Source organism: Oncorhynchus keta, unplaced genomic scaffold, assembly GCF_023373465.1.
Source record: "Oncorhynchus keta strain PuntledgeMale-10-30-2019 unplaced genomic scaffold, Oket_V2 Un_scaffold_18294_pilon_pilon, whole genome shotgun sequence".
NCBI classification, from domain to species: Eukaryota; Metazoa; Chordata; class Actinopteri; order Salmoniformes; family Salmonidae; genus Oncorhynchus; species Oncorhynchus keta.
In genome coordinates, this window is record NW_026290838.1 from 62,501 (window position 1) to 82,500 (window position 20,000).

General features: G+C 53.9%; 1 protein-coding gene and 1 long non-coding RNA gene across 8 annotated transcripts in view; both read right to left on the reverse strand.

The window, feature by feature from the left end:
* The window catches only part of LOC127927869 (intermembrane lipid transfer protein VPS13B-like), a 71,389-nt gene that overhangs the window by 49,571 nt on the left and 1,818 nt on the right, over positions 1 to 20,000 (reverse strand). The gene's annotated exons all lie outside the window — the stretch shown is intronic.
* Positions 8,486 to 10,208, reverse strand: LOC127927870 (uncharacterized). 7 transcript variants are annotated; one of them, XR_008129371.1, is made up of 3 exons: positions 9,695 to 10,208; positions 9,309 to 9,453; positions 8,486 to 8,894 (listed from the first exon to the last, which is right to left on the reverse strand). It is a non-coding gene; the product is annotated as an uncharacterized LOC127927870 (long non-coding RNA). The 7 variants fall into 7 exon arrangements; XR_008129368.1 differs by having other exon boundaries at positions 8,486 to 8,914; XR_008129373.1 differs by having other exon boundaries at positions 8,486 to 8,849; positions 9,234 to 9,453.

Below are 20,000 nucleotides of genomic sequence, written 5' to 3' on the forward strand. Positions count from 1 at the left end.
GAGAGGAGAGAGGAGACTTGGGACTGGGAAGGGAGAGGAGAGGAGACTTGGGACTGTGAAGAGGAGAGGAGGAGAGGGAGACTTGGGACTGGGAAGGGAGAGGAGACTTGGGACTGGGAAGGAGAGGAGAGGAGACTTGGGACTGAGGAACTTGGGAGAGGAGAGGAGACTTGGGACTGGGAAGGGAGAGGAGAGGAGACTTGGGACTGGGAAGGGAGAGGAGAGGAGACTTGGGACTGGGAAGGGAGAGGAGAGGAGACTTGGGACTGGGAAGGGGAGAGGAGAGGAGACTTGGGACTGGGAAGGGAGGAGAGGAGACTTGGGACTGGGACTTGGGACTGGGAGGGAGAGGAGAGGAGACTTGGGACTGGGAAGGGAGAGGAGACTTGGGACTGGGAAGGGAGAGGAGAGGAGACTTGGGACTGGGAAGGGAGGAGAGAGACAGGACAGAGACAGAGAGGAGACTTGGGAGAAGGGAGAGAGAGAGAGAGGGAGAGAGAGAGAGAGAGGAGAGAGAGAGAGAGAGAGAGAGAGAGACTGGGAAGAGAGAGGGAGAGGAGAGAGAGACAGAGACTGGGAAGAGAGACAGAGAGAGAGACAGAGAGAGAGACAGAGAGACAGAGAGAGAACCAGGCAGAACTAGTCTACATACTGTCCCTCATAACAGGGAACCAGACAGAACAGGGTTCCCTCCCTCCCCCTCTCTCCCTCTCCAACACAGCCGTTCATTCTTTTAAAATCAGCACCTTTCCATGATTGAAAGAATCTCTCAGGAGCAGCTGGTCATAACGGTTTACATAGAGACCTGCTAGGAGGTTTCCACATGCTGGGGACTAGGAGGAGAGGAGGAGGGGGAGGGAGTTAGGAGGAGAGGAGGAGGAGAGGGGAAGGAGAGGGGGGGAGTTCGATGGGGAGGAGGAGAAGGGGGGAGTGAGGAGGAGAGGAGGAGGAGAGAGGGGAGGAGAGGGGGAGTTCGATGGGGAGGAGGAGAGGAGGAGGAGAGGGGGAGGAGATGGGGAGGAGGAGAGGAGGAGGAGATGGGGAGGAGGAGAGGAGGAGGAGAGGGGGGGAGTTAGGAGAGGAGGAGGAGAGGGGGGGAGTTAGGAGAGGAGGAGGAGAGGAGGAGGAGAGGGGGAGGAGAGGGGGGAGTTAGGAGAGGAGGAGGAGATGGGGAGGAGAGGAGGAGGAGGAGGAGAGGGGGAGTTAGGAGAGGAGGAGGAGATGGGGAGGAGGAGAGGAGGAGGAGGGGGAGTTAGGAGAGGAGGAGGAGATGGGGAGGAGGAGAGGAGGAGGAGAGGGGGAGTTAGGAGGAGATGGGGAGGAGGAGAGGAGGAGGAGAGGGGAGGAGGAGGAGGAGATGGGGAGGAGGGGAGGAGGAGAGGAGGAGGAGAGGGGGATGAGGGGAGGAGGAGAGGAGGAGGGGATGAGGGGAGGAGGAGAGGAGGAGGGAGAGGAGGGGAGGGAGAGGAGGAGAGGGAGAGGAGGACGACCCTGGAACACGAAGCACTGCCTGTTTCCACAAGGTTCCTTTACTCATATCCTGTACAGTACACAATCTATCCCTCATTGTTTCCACATGCTGGGGACTAGGAGGAGAAGAGGAGGTAGGAGGAGGGGAGGAGGAGAGGAGGTAGGAGGAGGGGGAGGAGGAGGTAGGAGGAGGGGGAGGAGGAGAGGAAGTAGGAGGAGGAGGTAGGAGGAAGAGGGAGGAGGAGGAGGAGGTAGGAGGGGGGGGAGGAGGAGGTAGGAGGAGGGGGAGGAGGAGAGGAGGTAGGAGGAGGGGAGGAGGAGAGGAGGTAGGAGGAGGAGGAGGAGGGAGGAGGAGATGGGGAGGAAGGAGGGGGAGGAGGAGGAGGTAGGAGGAGATGGGGAGGGAGGAGATGGGGAGGAAACGAGGGGGAGTTAGGAGGAGGTAGGAGGAGGAGGAGGGGAGGAGGGGGGAGGAGGAGGGGGAGGAGGAGGTAGGAGGAGGGGGAGGAGGAGAGGAGGTAGGAGGAGGGGAGGAGGAGAGGAGGTAGAAGGAGGGGGAGGAGGAGGTAGGAGGAGGGGGAGGAGGAGGAGGAGGAGGAGGGGGAGGAGGAGGTAGGAGGAGATGGGGAGGGAGGAGATGGGGAGGAACGAGGGGGAGTTAGGAGGAGGTAGGAGGAGAGGAGGGGGAGGAGGGGAGGTAGGAGGAGAGGAGGGGGAGGAGGGGAGGAGAGGAGGGGGAGGGAGGGGAGGTAGGAGGAGAGGGAGGAGGGGAGGTAGGAGGAGAGGAGGGGGAGGAGGGGAGGTAGGAGGAGAGGAGGGGAGGAGGGGAGGTAGGAGGAGAGGAGGGGGAGGAGGGGAGGAGAGGAGGGGGAGGAGGGAGGTAGGAGGAGAGGGGAGGAGGGGAGGTAGGAGGAGAGGAGGAGGGGGAGGAAGGGAGGTAGGAGGAGGAAACCCTATTTGACTCATTGGGCAAAACAAAATCAGTGAAATTAATTATTCCTGAGGAAAACAGCAAGTTAGGGGTCAATTCATTTCCCAGGACTGACAGACTGGAGCCTTTGGTTTCCTGATCTGGTCAATATTATTACAACCCCACCTGCTGTTCAATACCATACAACCCCACCTGCTGTTCAATACCATACAACCCCACCTGTTGTTCAATACCATACAACCCCACCTGCTGTTCAATACCATACAACCCCACCTGCTGTTCAATACCATACAACCCCACCTGTTGTTCAATACCATACAACCCCACCTGCTGTTCAATACCATACAACCCCACCTGCTGTTCAATACCATACAACCCCACCTGCTGTTCAATACCATACAACCCCACCTGCTGTTCAATACCATACAACCCCACCTGCTGTTCAATACCATACAACCCCACCTGTTGTTCAATACCATACAACCCCACCTGCTGTTCAATACCATACAACCCCACCTGCTGTTCAATACCATACAACCCCACCTGCTGTTCAATACCATACAACCCCACCTGCTGTTCAATACCATACAACCCCACCTGTTGTTCAATACCATACAACCCCACCTGTTGTTCAATACCATACAACCCCACCTGCTGTTCAATACCATACAACCCCACCTGCTGTTCAATACCATACAACCCCACCTGTTGTTCACTACCATACAACCCCACCTGTTGTTCAATACCATACAACCCCACCTGTTGTTCAATACCATACAACCCCACCTGCTGTTCAATACCATACAACCCCACCTGCTGTTCAATACCATACAACCCCACCTGTTGTTCAATACCATACAACCCCACCTGCTGTTCAATACCATACAACCCCACCTGCTGTTCAATACCATACAACCCCACCTGCTGTTCAATACCATACAACCCCACCTGTTGTTCAATACCATACAACCCCACCTGCTGTTCAATACCATACAACCCCATCTGCTGTTCAATACCATACAACCCCACCTGTTGTTCAATACCATACAACCCCACCTGCTGTTCAATACCATACAACCCCACCTGTTGTTCACTACCATACAACCCCACCTGCTGTTCAATACCATACAACCCCACCTGCTGTTCAATACCATACAACCCCACCTGCTGTTCAATACCATACAACCCCACCTGTTGTTCAATACCATACAACCCCACCTGCTGTTCAATACCATACAACCCCACCTGCTGTTCAATACCATACAACCCCACCTGCTGTTCAATACCATACAACCCCACCTGCTGTTCAATACCATACAACCCCACCTGCTGTTCAATACCATACAACCCCACCTGCTGTTCAATACCATACAACCCCACCTGCTGTTCATACCCATACAACCCCACCTGTTGTTCAATACCATACAACCCCACCTGCTGTTCAATACCATACAACCCCACCTGCTGTTCAATACCATACAACCCCACCTGTTGTTCAATACCATACAACCCCACCTGTTGTTCAATACCATACAACCCCACCTGTTGTTCAATACCATACAACCCCACCTGTTGTTCAATACCATACAATCCCACCTGCTGTTCAATACCATACAACCCCACCTGCTGTTCAATACCATACAACCCCACCTGCTGTTCAATACCATACAACCCCACCTGTTGTTCAATACCATACAACCCCACCTGCTGTTCACTACCATACAACCCCACCTGCTGTTCAATACCATACAACCCCACCTGCTGTTCACTACCATACAACCCCACCTGCTGTTCAATACCATACAACCCCACCTGCTGTTCAATACCATACAACCCCACCTGTTGTTCAATACCATACAACCCCACCTGCTGTTCAATACCATACAACCCCACCTGTTGTTCAATACCATACAACCCCACCTGCTGTTCAATACCATACAACCCCACCTGTTGTTCAATACCATACAACCCCACCTGCTGTTCAATACCATACAACCCCACCTGCTGTTCAATACCATACAACCCCACCTGTTGTTCAATACCATACAACCCCACCTGCTGTTCAATACCATACAACCCCACCTGCTGTTCAATACCATACAACCCCACCTGTTGTTCAATACCATACAACCCCACCTGTTGTTCAATACCATACAACCCCACCTGTTGTTCAATACCATACAACCCCACCTGCTGTTCAATACCATACAACCCCACCTGTTGTTCAATACCATACAACCCCACCTGCTGTTCAATACCATACAACCCCACCTGTTGTTCAATACCATACAACCCCACCTGCTGTGTTCACTACCATAAAACCCCACCTGCTGTTCAATACCATACAACCCCACCTGCTGTTCAATACCATACAACCCCACCTGCTGTTCAATACCATACAACCCCACCTGTTGTTCAATACCATACAACCCCACCTGCTGTTCAATACCATACAACCCCACCTGTTGTTCAATACCATACAACCCCACCTGTTGTTCAATACCATACAACCCCACCTGCTGTTCAATACCATACAACCCCACCTGTTGTTCAATACCATACAACCCCACCTGCTGTTCACTACCATACAACCCCACCTGTTGTTCAATACCATACAACCCCACCTGCTGTTCAATACCATACAACCCCACCTGCTGTTCAATACCATACAACCCCACCTGTTGTTCAATACCATACAACCCCACCTGTTGTTCACTACCATACAACCCCACCTGTTGTTCAATACCATACAACCCCACCTGTTGTTCAATACCATACAACCCCACCTGCTGTTCAATACCATACAACCCCATCTGTTGTTCACCATACAACCATTCAACCATACCCCACCTGTTGTTCAATACCATACAACCCCACCTGCTGTTCAATACCATACAACCCCACCTGCTGTTCAATACCATACAACCCCACCTGCTGTTCACTACCATACAACCCCACCTGCTGTTCAATACCATACAACCCCACCTGCTGTTCACTACCATACAACCCCACCTGCTGTTCACTACCATACAACCCCACCTGCTGTTCAATACCATACAACCCCACCTGCTGTTCAATACCATACAACCCCACCTGCTGTTCAATACCATACAACCCCACCTGCTGTTCAATACCATACAACCCCACCTGCTGTTCAATACCATACAACCCCACCTGTTGTTCAATACCATACAACCCCACCTGCTGTTCAATACCATACAACCCCACCTGCTGTAGTTCAAGCTATCTGAAGATGAATACAACCCCACCTGTTGTTCAATACCAACAACCCCACCTGCTGTTCAATACCATACAACCCCACCTGCTGTTCAATACCATACAACCCCACCTGCTGTTCAATACCATACAACCCCACCTGCTGTTCAATACCATACAACCCACACCTGCTGTTCAATACCATACAACCCCACCTGCTGTTCAGGAAGTCACCATACAACCCCACCTGCTGTTGAAGATGAATGGATACAACCCTCATTCCTGGTAGTCTCAATACCTGAAGACAATGGACCACCTGCTGTTCAATACCAGCTACAATGCAGATAACAGGACCTGTCTGACCTCAGCAGCGCTTGGGTGATGTTCAATACCGAACAGGAAGTCACTTATGTGGTAGTCTGCATTGTTCCTCCTCTCTCCAATGGACAAACAGGAAGTCACTATGTGGTAGTCTGACCTAGCTATCTGAAGATGAATGGGACAGAACAGGAAGTCACTATGTGGTAGTCTGACCTAGCTATCTGGAGATGAATGGACGAACAGGAAGTCACTATGTGGTAGTCTGACCTAGCTATCTGGAGATGAATGGACTAACAGGAAGTCACTATGTGGTAGTCTGGACCTAGCTATCTGGAGATGAATGGACGAACAGGAAGTCACTATGTGGTAGTCTGACCAGAGGGCATATCTGGAGATGAATGGACAAACAGGAAGTCACTATGTGGTAGTCTGACCTAGCTATCTGGAGATGAATGGGACTAACAGGAAGTCACTATGTGGTAGTCTGACCTAGCTATCTGGAGATGAATGGGACTAACAGGAAGTCACTATGTGGTAGTCTGACCTAGCTATCTGAAGATGAATGGACGAACAGGAAGTCACTATGTGGTAGTCTGACCTCGCTATCTGGAGATGAATGGACCAACAGGAAGTCACTATGTGGTAGTCTGACCGAGCTATCTGGAGATGAATGGACTAACAGGAAGTCACTATGTGGTAGTCTGACCTAGCTATCTGGAGATTAATGGACGAACAGGAAGTCACTCTGGGTAAATCCATCATAACACTACTATGGCCAGTTGTTCACTTCTAGGAGTCTGTGTGTAGGGAGCATGAGGTTGGGGGTTTGTGGTTGGACCAGGGGCAGAGGTGTATGAAGTATGCATTTCTCAAATCATCATTCCTGAACAGACCTAACTCTTCAAAGACAGGCCCCTACCCTCTCTTCCCCCCCCTTCACTCCCCCTCCTCTCCCATTCCCTCCCCCTCCTCTCTTCCTAACCATCTGGATCCCTCTGAAGCCATGGCCCCTCCCCTCTCCTCCTCCCCTCCTCCTCCCCCATTCCCTCTCCTCCCCCCTCCTCTCTTCCTCCCCTCCTCCTCCCCCATTCCCTCCTCCACCCCCATTCATTCCCTCCCATGGTTCCTCTCCCCCTCCTCCAGTCCTCCTCCTCCCTCCTCCTCCCTCTCCTCCTCCTCTCCTCCTCCTCCCCTCTCCTCCTCCCTCCTCCTCCCTCCCCCATGATCCTCTCTCCCCTCCTCTCCTCCCATCTCCTCTCCTCCTCCTCCACCATTCCCTCCCCCTCCTCTCTTCCTACCCATCTGGATCCCTCTGAAGGCCCCTGCAGCCCCCGTTCTCAGGAGAGAGGTTCATTACACAGGGATTACCGCGGGAGATGTTTTAATCAGAGTCTGCAGACAGCTGCAGCAGCGCTGGGTGAGAAAATGACCATGACGTGGTGCGTCAGGCATAAAAAGGGAAAACACGCTGGGGTGTTGGGGTCGAGGGTCGCAGAGATGTGAGGTGGTCGCAGAGAGATGTGAGGTGGTTTACGACTGAGACATGAGAGATGTGACTGGGATGGGGAGGAGAGAGAGTTCCTGTTTGGCTAGTCCCCTCTTTAGATGTGTCTTCAGAGGGACCATGGTTCCAGTCCCTAACACGGACACAGACCATGATGGGGAGGCTATGGTTACTCCTGTACTCCCTTCAGAGGAACCATGGTTCCAGTCCCTAACACTCCCTTCAGAGGGACCATGGGACACAGACCATGATGGGGAGGCTATACTCCCTTCAGAGGGACCATGGTTCCAGTCCCAACCACAGGGACCATGGTTCCAGTCCCTAACACAGACCATGATGGGGAGGCTGTACTCCCTTCAGAGGGACCATGGTTCCAGTCACTAACACAGACCATGATGGGGAGGCTGAGAGAGGAGAGAGAGAGGAGAGGAGAGGAGAGGAGAGGAGAGGAGGAGAGGAGAGGGAGGGGAGGGGAGGGGAGGGGAGGGGAGAGGAGAGGAGACAGGAGAGAGGGAGAGGAGGAGAGGAGAGAGGAGAGGAGAGGAGAGGAGAGAAGAGAGAGAAGAGAGGAGAGAAGGAGAGGAGAAGAGAGAGGAGAGGAGAGGAGAGGAGAGACAGGGAGGGGAGAGGAGAGGAGACAGGAGGGAAGGGGAGAGGAGAGGAGAGGAGAGGAGAGAGGAGAGGAGAGAGAGAGAGGAGAGGAGAGGAGAGGGGAGAGGAGAGGAGGAGGAAATGAGAGGAGAGGAAATGAGAGGAGAGAAGAGGAGAGGAGAGGAGAGGAGAGGAGAGGAGAGGAGAGGAGAAAGGAGGAGAAAGGAGGAGAGGAGAAAGGCCCCAGCTTCTCAGAACTAACTGAAACGTAAATCAACGCAAACCCAGCTCCTCATTCGCTGACGGCATTTCCTGTCCAGTAGACTTCTCAATACCTCCATTGATCCATGTCAACTATAAAATCCTAACGGCCTCATTCTGCCTCTCACCAGATGGAGGGAACAGCAGCCCCCCCACTAACCTGGCCGACTATATACTTTATAGACTGGGCCACACAAAATATGATGCTATACAGACACATCGTGATCAGAACTCAACCTCCTGCACTACAGTGCTAACTGAGGACTGTAAAATGACATCACTTCCTATCGTAAACTAGGTTTTAATACACAGTTATTTCAACGCCCAATTCTTACTTTCCCTTTTTATTTTGATGAGAAAATATTTTCTGCCGTTTCCTCCAACGTCTCTGAACCTGATTCATGACTCTGTTCTGTTCCACTGACGAGATGGACTGCTCCTCTACCTGGTCTATCCACACCTCTCTGTCCTCTACCTGGTCTCTCTGTCCTCTACCTGGTCTCTCTGTCCTCTACCTGGTCTCTCTGTCCTCTACCTGGTCTCTCTGTCCTCTACCTGGTCTCTCTGTCCTCTACCTGGTCTCTCTGTCCTCTACCTGGTCTCTCTGTCCTCTACCTGGTCTCTCTGTCCTCTACCTGGTCTCTCTGTCCTCTACCTGGTCTCTCTGTCCTCTACCTGGTCTGTCCTCTACCTGGTCTCTCTGTCCTCTACCTGGTCTCTCTGTCCTCTACCTGGTCTATCCACACCTCTCTGTCCTCTACCTGGTCTCCTCTACCTGTCCTCTCTACCTGGTCTCTCTGTCCTCTACCTGGTCTCTCTGTCCTCTACCTGGTCTCTGTCCACACCTGGTCTCTGTCCTCTACCTGGTCTCTCTGTCCTCTACCTGGTCTATCCACACCTCTCTGTCCTCTACCTGGTCTCTCTGTCTACCTGGTCTACCTGGTCTCTCTGTCCTCTACCTGGTCTCTCTGTCCTCTACCTGGTCTCTCTGTCCTCTACCTGGTCTATCCACACCTCTCTGTCCTCTACCTGGTCTCTCTGTCCTCTACCTGGTCTCTCTGTCCTCTACCTGGTCTATCCACACCTCTCTGTCCTCTACCTGGTCTCTCTGTCCTCTACCTGGTCTCTCTGTCCTCTACCTGGTCTCTCTGTCCTCTACCTGGTCTCTCTGTCCTCTACCTGGTCTCTCTGTCCTCTACCTGGTCTATCCACATCTCTCTGTCCTCTACCTGGTCTCTATGTCCTCTACCTGGTCTCTCTGTCCTCTACCTGGTCTATCCACACCTCTCTGTCCTCTACCTGGTCTCTCTGTCCTCTACCTGGTCTCTCTGTCCTCTACCTGGTCTCTCTGTCCTCTACCTGGTCTCTCTGTCCTCTACCTGGGTCTCTCTGTCCTCTACCTGGTCTCTCTGTCCTCTACCTGGTCTCTCTGTCCTCTACCTGGTCTCTCTGTCCTCTACCTGGTCTCTCTGTCCTCTACCTGGTCTATCCACACCTCTCTGTCCTCTACCTGGTCTCTCTGTCCTCTACCTGGTCTCTCTGTCCTCTACCTGGTCTCTCTGTCCTCTACCTGGTCTCTCTGTCCTCTACCTGGTCTCTCTGTCCTCTACCTGGTCTATCCACACCTCTCTGTCCTCTACCTGGTCTCTCTGTCCTCTACCTGGTCTCTCTGTCCTCTACCTGGTCTCTCTGTCCTCTACCTGGTCTCTCTGTCCTCTACCTGGTCTCTCTGTCCTCTACCTGGTCTCTCTGTCCTCTACCTGGTCTCTCTGTCCTCTACCTGGTCTCTCTGTCCTCTACCTGGTCTCTCCGTCCTCTACCTGGTCTCTCCGTCCTCTACCTGGTCTCTCTGTCCTCTACCTGGTCTCTCCGTCCTCTACCTGGTCTCTCCGTCCTCTACCTGGTCTCTCCGTCCTCTACCTGGTCTCTCTGTCCTCTACCTGGTCTCTCTGTCCTCTACCTGGTCTCTCTGTCCTCTACCTGGTCTCTCTGTCCTCTACCTGGTCTCTCTGTCCTCTACCTGGTCTATCCAACCACATCTCAGTCAGGTGATACAGTTATCCTACCAGGCCAGCTCCACCAGTCAGTCAGGTGATACTGTTATCCTACCAGGCCAGCTCCACCAGTCAGTCAGGTGATACTGTTATCCTACCAGGCCAGCTCCACCAGTCAGTCAGGTGATACTGTTATCCTACCAGGCCAGCTCCACCAGTCAGTCAGGTGATACTGTTATCCTACCAGGCCAGACCAGTCAGTAGTTATCCCCCAGGCCCAGACCTAGCTCCCCCCATCCCCAGCCCAGCCCCAGAGCCCCAGACCCTCCCCCAGCTCCCCAGACCCAGCTCCCCAGCCCCCCTAGACCCAGCTCCCCCAGCCCCAGACCTAGCTCCCCCAGCCCCAGACCTAGCTCCCCCCATCCCCAGCTCCAACAGACCCAGACCTAGCTCCCCCATCCCCAGCTCCCCCAGACCTAGCTCCCCCATCCCCAGCTCCCCCAGACCCAGCTCCCCCAGACCTAGCTCCCCCAGGCCCAGACCTAGCTCCCCCAACCCCAGCTCCCCCAGACCTAGCTCCCCAGACCCAGCCCCAGCTCCCCCAGACCTAGCTCCCCCAGACCTAGCTCCCCCAGCCCCAGCTCCCCCAGACCTAGCTCCCCCAGGCCCAGACCTAGCTCCCCCAGCCCCAAACCTAGCTCCCCCTGGCCCAGACCCAGCTCCCCCATACCTAGCTCCCCAGGCCCAGACCTAGCTCCCCCAGACCTAGCTCCCCCAGGCCCAGACCTAGCTCCCCCAGGCCCAGACCTAGCTCCCCAAGGCCCAGACCTAGCTCCCCAGCCCCAGACCCAGCTCCCCAGCCCCAGACCTAGCTTCCCCAGCTCCCCAGACCTAGCTTCCCCAGCTCCTCCAGCCCCCAGCTCCCCCCTCCCCAGCTCCCCTAGCCCCAGACCTAGCTCCCCAGCCCTAACTCCCCCAGGCCCAGACCCAGCTTCCCCAGCGCAAGACCCAGCTCCCCCAACCCTAGCTCCCCCATCCCCAGCTCCCCCAGGCCGAGACCCAGCTTCCGCAGCCCAAGACCCAGCTCCCCCAATCCCAGCTTTCCCAGCTCCCCCAGGCCCCAGCTTCCCCAGACCAACACCCAGCTCCCCCAACTCCAGCTTCCCCAGCCCCAGCTTCCCCAGCCCCAGCTCCCCCAGACCCAGCTCCCCCAGGCCAAGACCCAGCTCCCCCAACTCCAGCTTCCCCAGCCCCAGCTCCCCCAGACCCAGCTCCCCCAGGCCCAGCTCCCCAGGCCAAGACCCAGCTCCCCCAACTCCAGCTTCCCCAGCCCCCCCCCCCAGGCCCACACCTAGCTCCCCCAGACCCAGACCCATGTGCTTCTGTCAGGTGACCGAGCCTCCTACCCAGCAGTGTGATTGATGCAGGTGGCAACTTCCCTCACAATCCCCTTAAACCCCTCCATTTATTTTACAGGCAGCCATTTTATTAGGGTTAACAGGTTTAACAGCCGTCCCAATTGGTCGTCTCGGCGGGGTCTCGGTGAAGTCGGAAGGGCCAGACGCTGCCTTTCATTAAACATTAAGTAGGCTTTGGTGCTGTCTGGTACGGCTCTGGTACTGTTGTCTGGTACTACTGTCTGGTACTGCTGTCTGGTACTGTCTGGTACGGCTCTGGTACTGTTGTCTGGTACTACTGTCTGGTACTGCTGTCTGGTACTGTCTGGTACTGCTGTCTGGTACTGTTGTCTGGTACTACTGTCTGGTACTGTCTGGTACGGCTCTGGTACTGTTGTCTGGTACTGTTGTCTGGTACTGTCTGGTACTGCTGTGTGGTACTGTTGTCTGGTACTACTGTCTGGTACTGCTGTCCGGTACTGCTCTGGTACTGTTGTCTGGTACTGTCTGGTACGGCTCTGGTACTACTGTCTGGTACTGTCTGGTACGGCTCTGATACTGTTGTCTGGTACTGTCTGGTACTGCTGTGTGGTACTGTTGTCTGGTACTACTGTCTGGTACTGATGTCTGGTACTACTGTCTGGTACTACTGTATGGTACTGCTGTCTGGTACTGCTGTCTGGTACTACTGTCTGGTACTGTCTGGTACTGTTGTCTGGTACTACTGTATGGTACTGTCTGGTACTGTCTAGTACTGCTGTCTGGTACTGTCTAGTACTGCTGTCTGGTACTGTCTGGTACTGTCTGGTACTGCTGTCTGGTACTGTCTGGTACTGCTGTCTGGTACTGTCTGGTACTGCTGTCTGGTACTGTCTGGTACTGCTGTCTGGTACTGCTGTCTGGTACTGTCTGGTATTGCTGTGCTACTGGTTACTCTCTTAGTGGTAGTTAGCTGGTTGGTTACTCACTCAGTGGTAGTTAGCTGGTTGGTTACTCTCTCAGTGGTAGTTAGCTGGTTGGTTACTCTCTTAGTAGTGGTTAGCTGGTTGGTTACTCTCCCAGTGGTGGTTAGCTGGTTGGTTACTCTCTCAGTGGTAGTTAGCTGGTTGGTTACTCTCTCAGTGGTAGTTAGCTGGTTGGTTACTCTCCCAGTGGTGGTTAGCTGGTTGGTTACTCTCCCAGTGGTGGTTAGCTGGTTGGTTACTCTCTCAGTGGTAGGTAGCTGGTTGGTTACTATCTTAGTAGTGGTTAGCTGGTTGGTTACTCTCTCAGTGGTAGTTAGCTGGTTGGTTACTATCTCAGTGGTAGTTAGCAGGTTGGTAACTCAGTGGTAGTTAGCTGGTTGGTTACTCTCTCAGTGGTAGTTAGCTGGTTGGTTACTCTCCCAGTGGTGGTTAGCTGGTTGGTTACTCTCTCAGTGGTAGTTAGCTGGTTGGTTACTATCTCAGTGGTAGTTAGCAGGTTGGTAACTCAGTGGTAGTTAGCTGGTTGGTTACTCTCTCAGTGGTAGTTAGCTGGTTGGTTACTCTCTCAGTGGTAGTTAGCTGGTTGGTTACTCTCCCAGTGGTGGTTAGCTGGTTGGTTACTCTCTCAGTGGTAGTTAGCAGGTTGGTAACTCAGTGGTAGTTAACTGGTTGGTTATTAGAACAATGCTTATCTCTGAGGCCACTCTACAGCGTCTCTGAGTCTTTGCTGAATGATAAGAATTCCTGAGTGACGATGTTGAAGCTAACCACTCAGTCATGTTTACCTGATTACAACTACCGGTTCTCTACCAGGCTATTTATCTATAGGCCCTCCATGGAAACCACCAAATAACCTCACCGTCATTGACTTGAGTGGGGGTTAGCTAGGCTAGTTTACTGTTTAACCAGGGCTAACGCTCACTTTCAGTTACACATTAGCCCTGGTGATGCCAAGACACAATTACCGCGGTCCCAAGACAGAGAAAGGTCTATAGAGACAGATGCATTACTGCTGGGACGAAACAGTTGACGCGTGTCATTAAGACCTCAGTCAGGGTCACGACCTTTAGAGACAGGGCTTTATGGTACGAGGCTCTTTTCATGGCTCTAACATCAGTATATTTCCAGTTACTCTGTGTCATCGTTGACTGACATGACATGCCCAGGCCACGTGTGTGAGTCCTGCGGTGAGAAGGAGAGGAACCTGGTGTCCTGGTGGTGGTGTCCTGGTGGTGTCCTGGTGGTGGTGTCCTAGTGGTGGTGTCCTGGTGGTGGTGTCCTGGTGGTGTCCTGGTGGTGGTGTCCTAGTGGTGGTGTCCTAGTGGTGGTGTCCTGGTGGTGTCCTGGTGGTGGTGTCCTGGTGGTGGTGTCCTAGTAGTGTCCTGGTGGTGGTGTCCTAGTGGTGGTGTCCTGGTGGTGGTGTCCTGGTGGTGGTGTCCTGGTGGTGGTGTCCTGGTGGTGGTGTCCTAGTAGTGTCCTGGTGGTGGTGTCCTGGTGGTGGTGTCCTAGTGGTGGTGTCCTGGTGGTGGTGTCCTGGTGGTGTCCTGGTGGTGGTGTCCTAGTGGTGTCCTGGTGGTGGTGTCCTGGTGGTGGTGTCCTGGTGGTGGTGTCCTGGTGGTGGTGTCCTGGTGGTGGTGTCCTAGTGGTGGTGTCCTGGTGGTGGTGTCCTGGTGGTGGTGTCCTGGTGGTGGTGTCCTGGTGGTGGTGTCCCCTCTCCATGGTCACATGGCACGTCCCCTCTCCATGGTCACATGGCACGTCCCCTCTCCATGGTCACATGGCACGTCCCCTCTCCATGGTCACATGGCACGTCTCCTCTCCGTGGTCACATGGTCCAACACAGCACTCCAGAGGGTGGAGAGAGGGTTGTTGAGGTGACATCTCTCTATCTCTCCTCCCCTCTCTTCCATCAGCACTCAGTGGTAACACTGAATCCACCAACAGATATAATGTTTCTCACCTCCATCCAACCATCTTCATTCCCTCCATCCATCTTCATTCCCTCCATCCTCATTCCCTCCATCCTCATTCCCTCCATCCATCTTCATTCCCTCCCATCCATCCTCATTCCCTCCATCCATCCTCATTCCCTCCATCCATCCTCATTCCCTCCATCCATCCTCATTCCCTCCATCCTCATTACCTCCATCCATCTTCATTCCCTCCATCCATCCTCATTCCCTCCATCCATCCTCATTCCCTCCATCCATCCTCATTCCCTCCATCCATCCTCATTCCCTCCATCCATCCTCATTCCATCCATCCATCCTCATTCCATCCATCCTCATTCCCTCCATCCATCTTCATTCCCTCCATCCATCCTCATTCCCTCCATCCATCTCCCTTCCATCCATCCATCCTCATTCCCTCCATCCATCCTCATTCCCTCCATCCATCCTCATTCCCTCCATCCATCCTCATTCCCTCCATCCATCCTCATTCCCTCCATCCTCATTCCCTCCATCCATCCTCATTCCCTCCATCCATCCTCATTCCCTCCATCCATCGATCCTCATTCCCTCCCATCTGGGATTTCACTTTCCTTTCCATATTTCCTAGAGAAGGAGTGACGGGCTGCTTGGAAGAGCTGCATATGTCCTAGAGAAGGAGTGACGGGCTGCTTGGAGGAGCTGCTTGGAGGAGCTGCTTGGCGGAGCTGCTTGGCGGAGCTGCATATTTCCTAGAGAAGGAGTGACGGGCTGCTTGGAGGAGCTGCTTGGAGGAGCTGCTTGGAGGAGCTGCTTGGCGGAGCTGCTTGGAGGAGCTTGCTTGGAGGAGCTGCTTGGCGGAGCTGCATATTTCCTGAAATAATCCTGACAGATATCTTAAGATCCCTGCGTTCCCCTGCCTAAAACTCCAGCCAGTCAGCCATCCACGATCCCTGCGTTCCCCTGCCTAAAACTCCAGCCAGTCAGCCATCCACGATCCCTGCGTTCCCCTGCCTAAAACTCCAGCCAGTCAGCCATCCACGATCCCTGCGTTCCCCTGCCTAAAACTCCAGCCAGTCAGCCATCCACGATCCCTGCGTTCCCCTGCCTATAACTCCAGCCAGTCAGCCATCCACGATCCCTGCGTTCCCCTGCCTATAACTCCAGCCAGTCAGCCATCCACGATCCCTGCGTTCCCCTGCCTAAAACTCCAGCCAGTCAGCCAGTCAGCCATCCACGATCCCTGCGTTCCCCTGCCTAAAACTCCAGCCAGTCATTGATCTCACACAGAAACATAGTGATTGTCAGAAAGAAAAAAAACATATATTTGACATCTGAATCCCCTTTTAAGTAGCAGAACAGAGGAGAGTAATAAATATATATATACACACACCTTGTACAGCCAAATGCATTCAACTGAAATGTGTCTTCCACATTCAACTAAACCTCTCTGAACCAGAACAGAAGAAACCAGGCCTGCAGATCAAACACACAGCCAACCAGCCAGTCAGTCAGTCAGCCAGCCAGCCAACCAGCCAGTCAGCCAGCCAACCAGTCAGCCAGCCAGTCAGTCAGCCAGCCAGCCAGTCAGCCAGCCAGCCAGTCAGTCAGCCACCAGCCAACCAGTCAGTCAGCCAGCCAGCCAGCCAGCCAACCAGGCAACCAGTCAGTCAGCCAGCCAGCCAACCAGTCAGTCAGCCAACCAGTCAGTCAGCCAGCCAGCCAGCCAACCAGTCAGTCAGTCAACCAGTCAGTCAGTCAACCAGCCAGTCAGCCAGCCAACCAGTCAGCCAACCAGCCAGTCAGTCAGTCAGCCAACCAGCCAGTCAACCAGCCTCTTATTAGGACCAGAGAGTATAGAAAGCTGAGGGAATAGGGGACAGGCTCTGTGGTTCTTACTGCCTCAGCTTTCAGGCTCCCTGCTCTCTCACTGCTGCCTGTCTGTCTGTCTGTCTGTCGAGAAAAGGCTATACCATATGCAGCCCCCTCACTCCTGTCTGTCTGTCTGTCTGTCTGTCTGTCTGTCTGTCTGTCTGTCTGTCTGTCTGTCTGTCTGTCTGTCTGTCTGTCTGTCTGTCTGTCTGTCTGTCATGCAGTCACTCCTGTCTGTCTGTCTGTCTGTCTGTCTGTCTGTCTGTCTGTCTGTCTGTCTGTCCGCCTGTCTGTCTGTAGAGAAAAGACTATACCATATGCAGCCCTCACTCCTGTCAGTCTGTCTGTCTGTCTGTCTGTCTGTCTGTAGAGAAAAGACTACCACATGCAGCCCTCACTCCTGTCTATCTGTCTGTCTGTCTGTCTGTCTGTCTGTCTGTCTGTCTGTCTGTCCGCCTGTCTGTCCGCCTGTCTGTCTGTAGAGAAAAGACTATACCATATGCAGCCCTCACTCCTGTCTGTCTGTCTGTCTGTCTGTCTGTCTGTCTGTCTGTCTGTCTGTCTGTCTGTCTGTCTGTCTGTCTGTCTGTCTGTCTGTCTGCCTGCCTGCCTGCCTGCCTGCCTGTCTGTCTGTCTGCCTGTCTGCCTGTCGAGAAAAGACTATACCATATGCAGCCCTCACTCCTGTCTGCCTGCCTGCCTGCCTGCCTGCCTGCCTGCCTGCCTGTCTGTCTGTCTGTCTGTCTGTCTGTCTGTCTGTCTGTCTGTCTGTCTGTAGAGAAAAGACTACCACATGCAGCCCTCTCAGTCTGACATGTTTAAAGCCAAACTAATTGAACAGAATGGATTCCCAGGATAGCAGCTTTAACAGACTCACTTACAGTACTTACCAGATGCACTTACATTACTGCAAGGTGTGTGTGTGTGTGTGTGTGTGTGTGTGTGTGTGTGTGTGTGTGTGTGTGTGTGTGTGTGTGTGTGTAGGGCCAGATGTTCTGTGAAGGACACAGTCAGAGTGAGACTGCAGTAGACTTTCATCTCCTGTGTTTATGTTTACCCCCCCCCACCTCTCCTCTCCCCACCCCTCCTCCCCTCCCTCTCCTCCTCCCTCTCCTCCCCTCTCCCCTCCTCTCCTCCTCTCCCTCCTCCTTCTCCCTCCTCCCTCCCCTCTCCCTCCTCCCCTCCCCTCCCCTCCTCCCTCTCCCCTCCTCACTCTCCCCTCTCCTCTAGCACCACAAAGGCCTGCCTGCAGCCTAGCCTCCCCTCCTCCCTCTCCTCTCCTCTCATCTCCTCCCTCTCCCCTCCTCCCTCCCTCTCCCCTCCTCACTCTCCCCTCTCCTCTAGCACCACAAAGGCCTGCCTGCAGCCTAGCCTCCCCTCCTCCCTCTCCTCTCCTCTCCTCTCATCTCCTCCCTCTCCCCTCCTCCCTCCCTCTCCCCTCCTCACTCTCCCCTCTCCTCTAGCACCACAAAGGACTGCCTGCAGCCTAGCCTCCCCTCCTCCTTCTCCCCTCCCCTCTCCTCTCCTCTCCTCCCATCTCCTTCCTCTCCCCTCCTCTCCTCCCTCTCCCCTCCTCCCTCTCCCCTCTCCTCTAGCACCACAAAGGCCTGCCTGCAGCCTAGCCTCCCCTCCTCCCTCTCCCCTCCCCTCTCCTCTCCTCTCCTCTCCTCCCATCTCCTTCCTCTCCCCTCCTCTCCTCCCTCTCCCCTCCTCCCTCTCCCCTCTCCTCTAGCACCACAAAGGCCTGCCTGCAGCCTAGCCTCCCCTCCTCCCTCTCCCCTCCCCCCTCCTCCCCCATCTGGTTTAAATAAATGGACCTGTTAGATGGTAAATACCTTGTTTGATGCAGTGGTTGATTTCCTAACCATCTGAGACACTGGTACAGCACTTCCTGATGTGATGACTGTCTGGTACTGCTGTCTGGTACAGCACTTCCTGATGTGATGACTGTCTGGTACTGCTGTCTGGTACAGCACTTCCTGATGTGATGACTGTCTGGTACTACTGTCTGGTACTGCTGTCTGGTACTGCTGTCTGGTACGGCTGTCTGGTACGGCTGTCTGGTACTGCTGTCTGGTACTGCTGTCTGGTACTGCTGTCTGGTACTGCTGTCTGGTACAGCACTTCCTGATGTGATGACTGTCTGGTACTGCTGTCTGGTACAGCACTTCCTGATGTGATGACTGTCTGGTACTGCTGTCTGGTACAGCACTTCCTGATGTGATGACTGTCTGGTACTACTGTCTGGTACTGCTGTCTGGTACTGCTGTCTGGTACGGCTGTCTGGTACTGCTGTCTGGTACTGCTGTCTGGTACTGCTGTCTGGTACAGCACTTCCTGATGTGATGACTGTCTGGTACTGCTGTCTGGTACAGCACTTCCTGATGTGATGACTGTCTGGTACTGCTGTCTGGTACTGCTGTCTGGTACTGCTGTCTGGTACAGCACTTCCTGATGTGTGATGACTGTCTGGTACTGCTGTCTGGTACTGCTGTCTGGTACTGCTGTCTGGTACTGCTGTCTGGTACAGCACTTCCTGATGTGATGACTGTCTGGTACTGCTGTCTGGTACTGCTGTCTGGTACTGCTGTCTGGTACTGCTGTCTGGTACTGCTGTCTGGTACAGCACTTCCTGATGTGATGACTGTCTGGTACTGCTGTCTGGTACTGCTGTCTGGTACTGCTGTCTGGTACTGCTGTCTGGTACAGCACTTCCTGATGTGATGACTGTCTGGTACTGCTGTCTGGTACTGCTGTCTGGTACTGCTGTCTGGTACTGCTGTCTGGTACAGCACTTCCTGATGTGATGACTGTCTGGTACTGCTGTCTGGTACTGCTGTCTGGTACTGCTGTCTGGTACTGCTGTCTGGTACAGCACTTCCTGATGTGATGACTGTCTGGTACTGCTGTCTGGTACTGCTGTCTGGTACAGCACTTCCTGATGTGATGACTGTCTGGTACTGCTGTCTGGTACTGCTGTCTGGTACTGCTGTCTGGTACAGCACTTCCTGATGTGATGACTGTCTGGTACTGCTGTCTGGTACTGCTGTCTGGTACTGCTGTCTGGTACAGCACTTCCTGATGTGATGACTGTCTGGTACTGCTGTCTGGTACTGCTGTCTGGTACTGCTGTCTGGTACTGCTGTCTGGTACAGCACTTCCTGATGTGATGACTGTCTGGTACTGCTGTCTGGTACTGCTGTCTGGTACTGCTGTCTGGTACAGCACTTCCTGATGTGATGACTGTCTGGTACTGCTGTCTGGTACAGCACTTCCTGATGTGATGACTGTCTGGTACTGCTGTCTGGTACTGCTGTCTGGTACTGCTGTCTGGTACAGCACTTCCTGATGTGATGACTGTCTGGTACTGCTGTCTGGTACTGCTGTCTGGTACTGCTGTCTGGTACTGCTGTCTGGTACAGCACTTCCTTATGTGATGACTGTCTGGTACTGCTGTCTGGTACTGCTGTCTGGTACTGCTGTCTGGTACTGCTGTCTGGTACAGCACTTCCTGATGTGATGACTGTCTGGTACTGCTGTCTGGTACTGC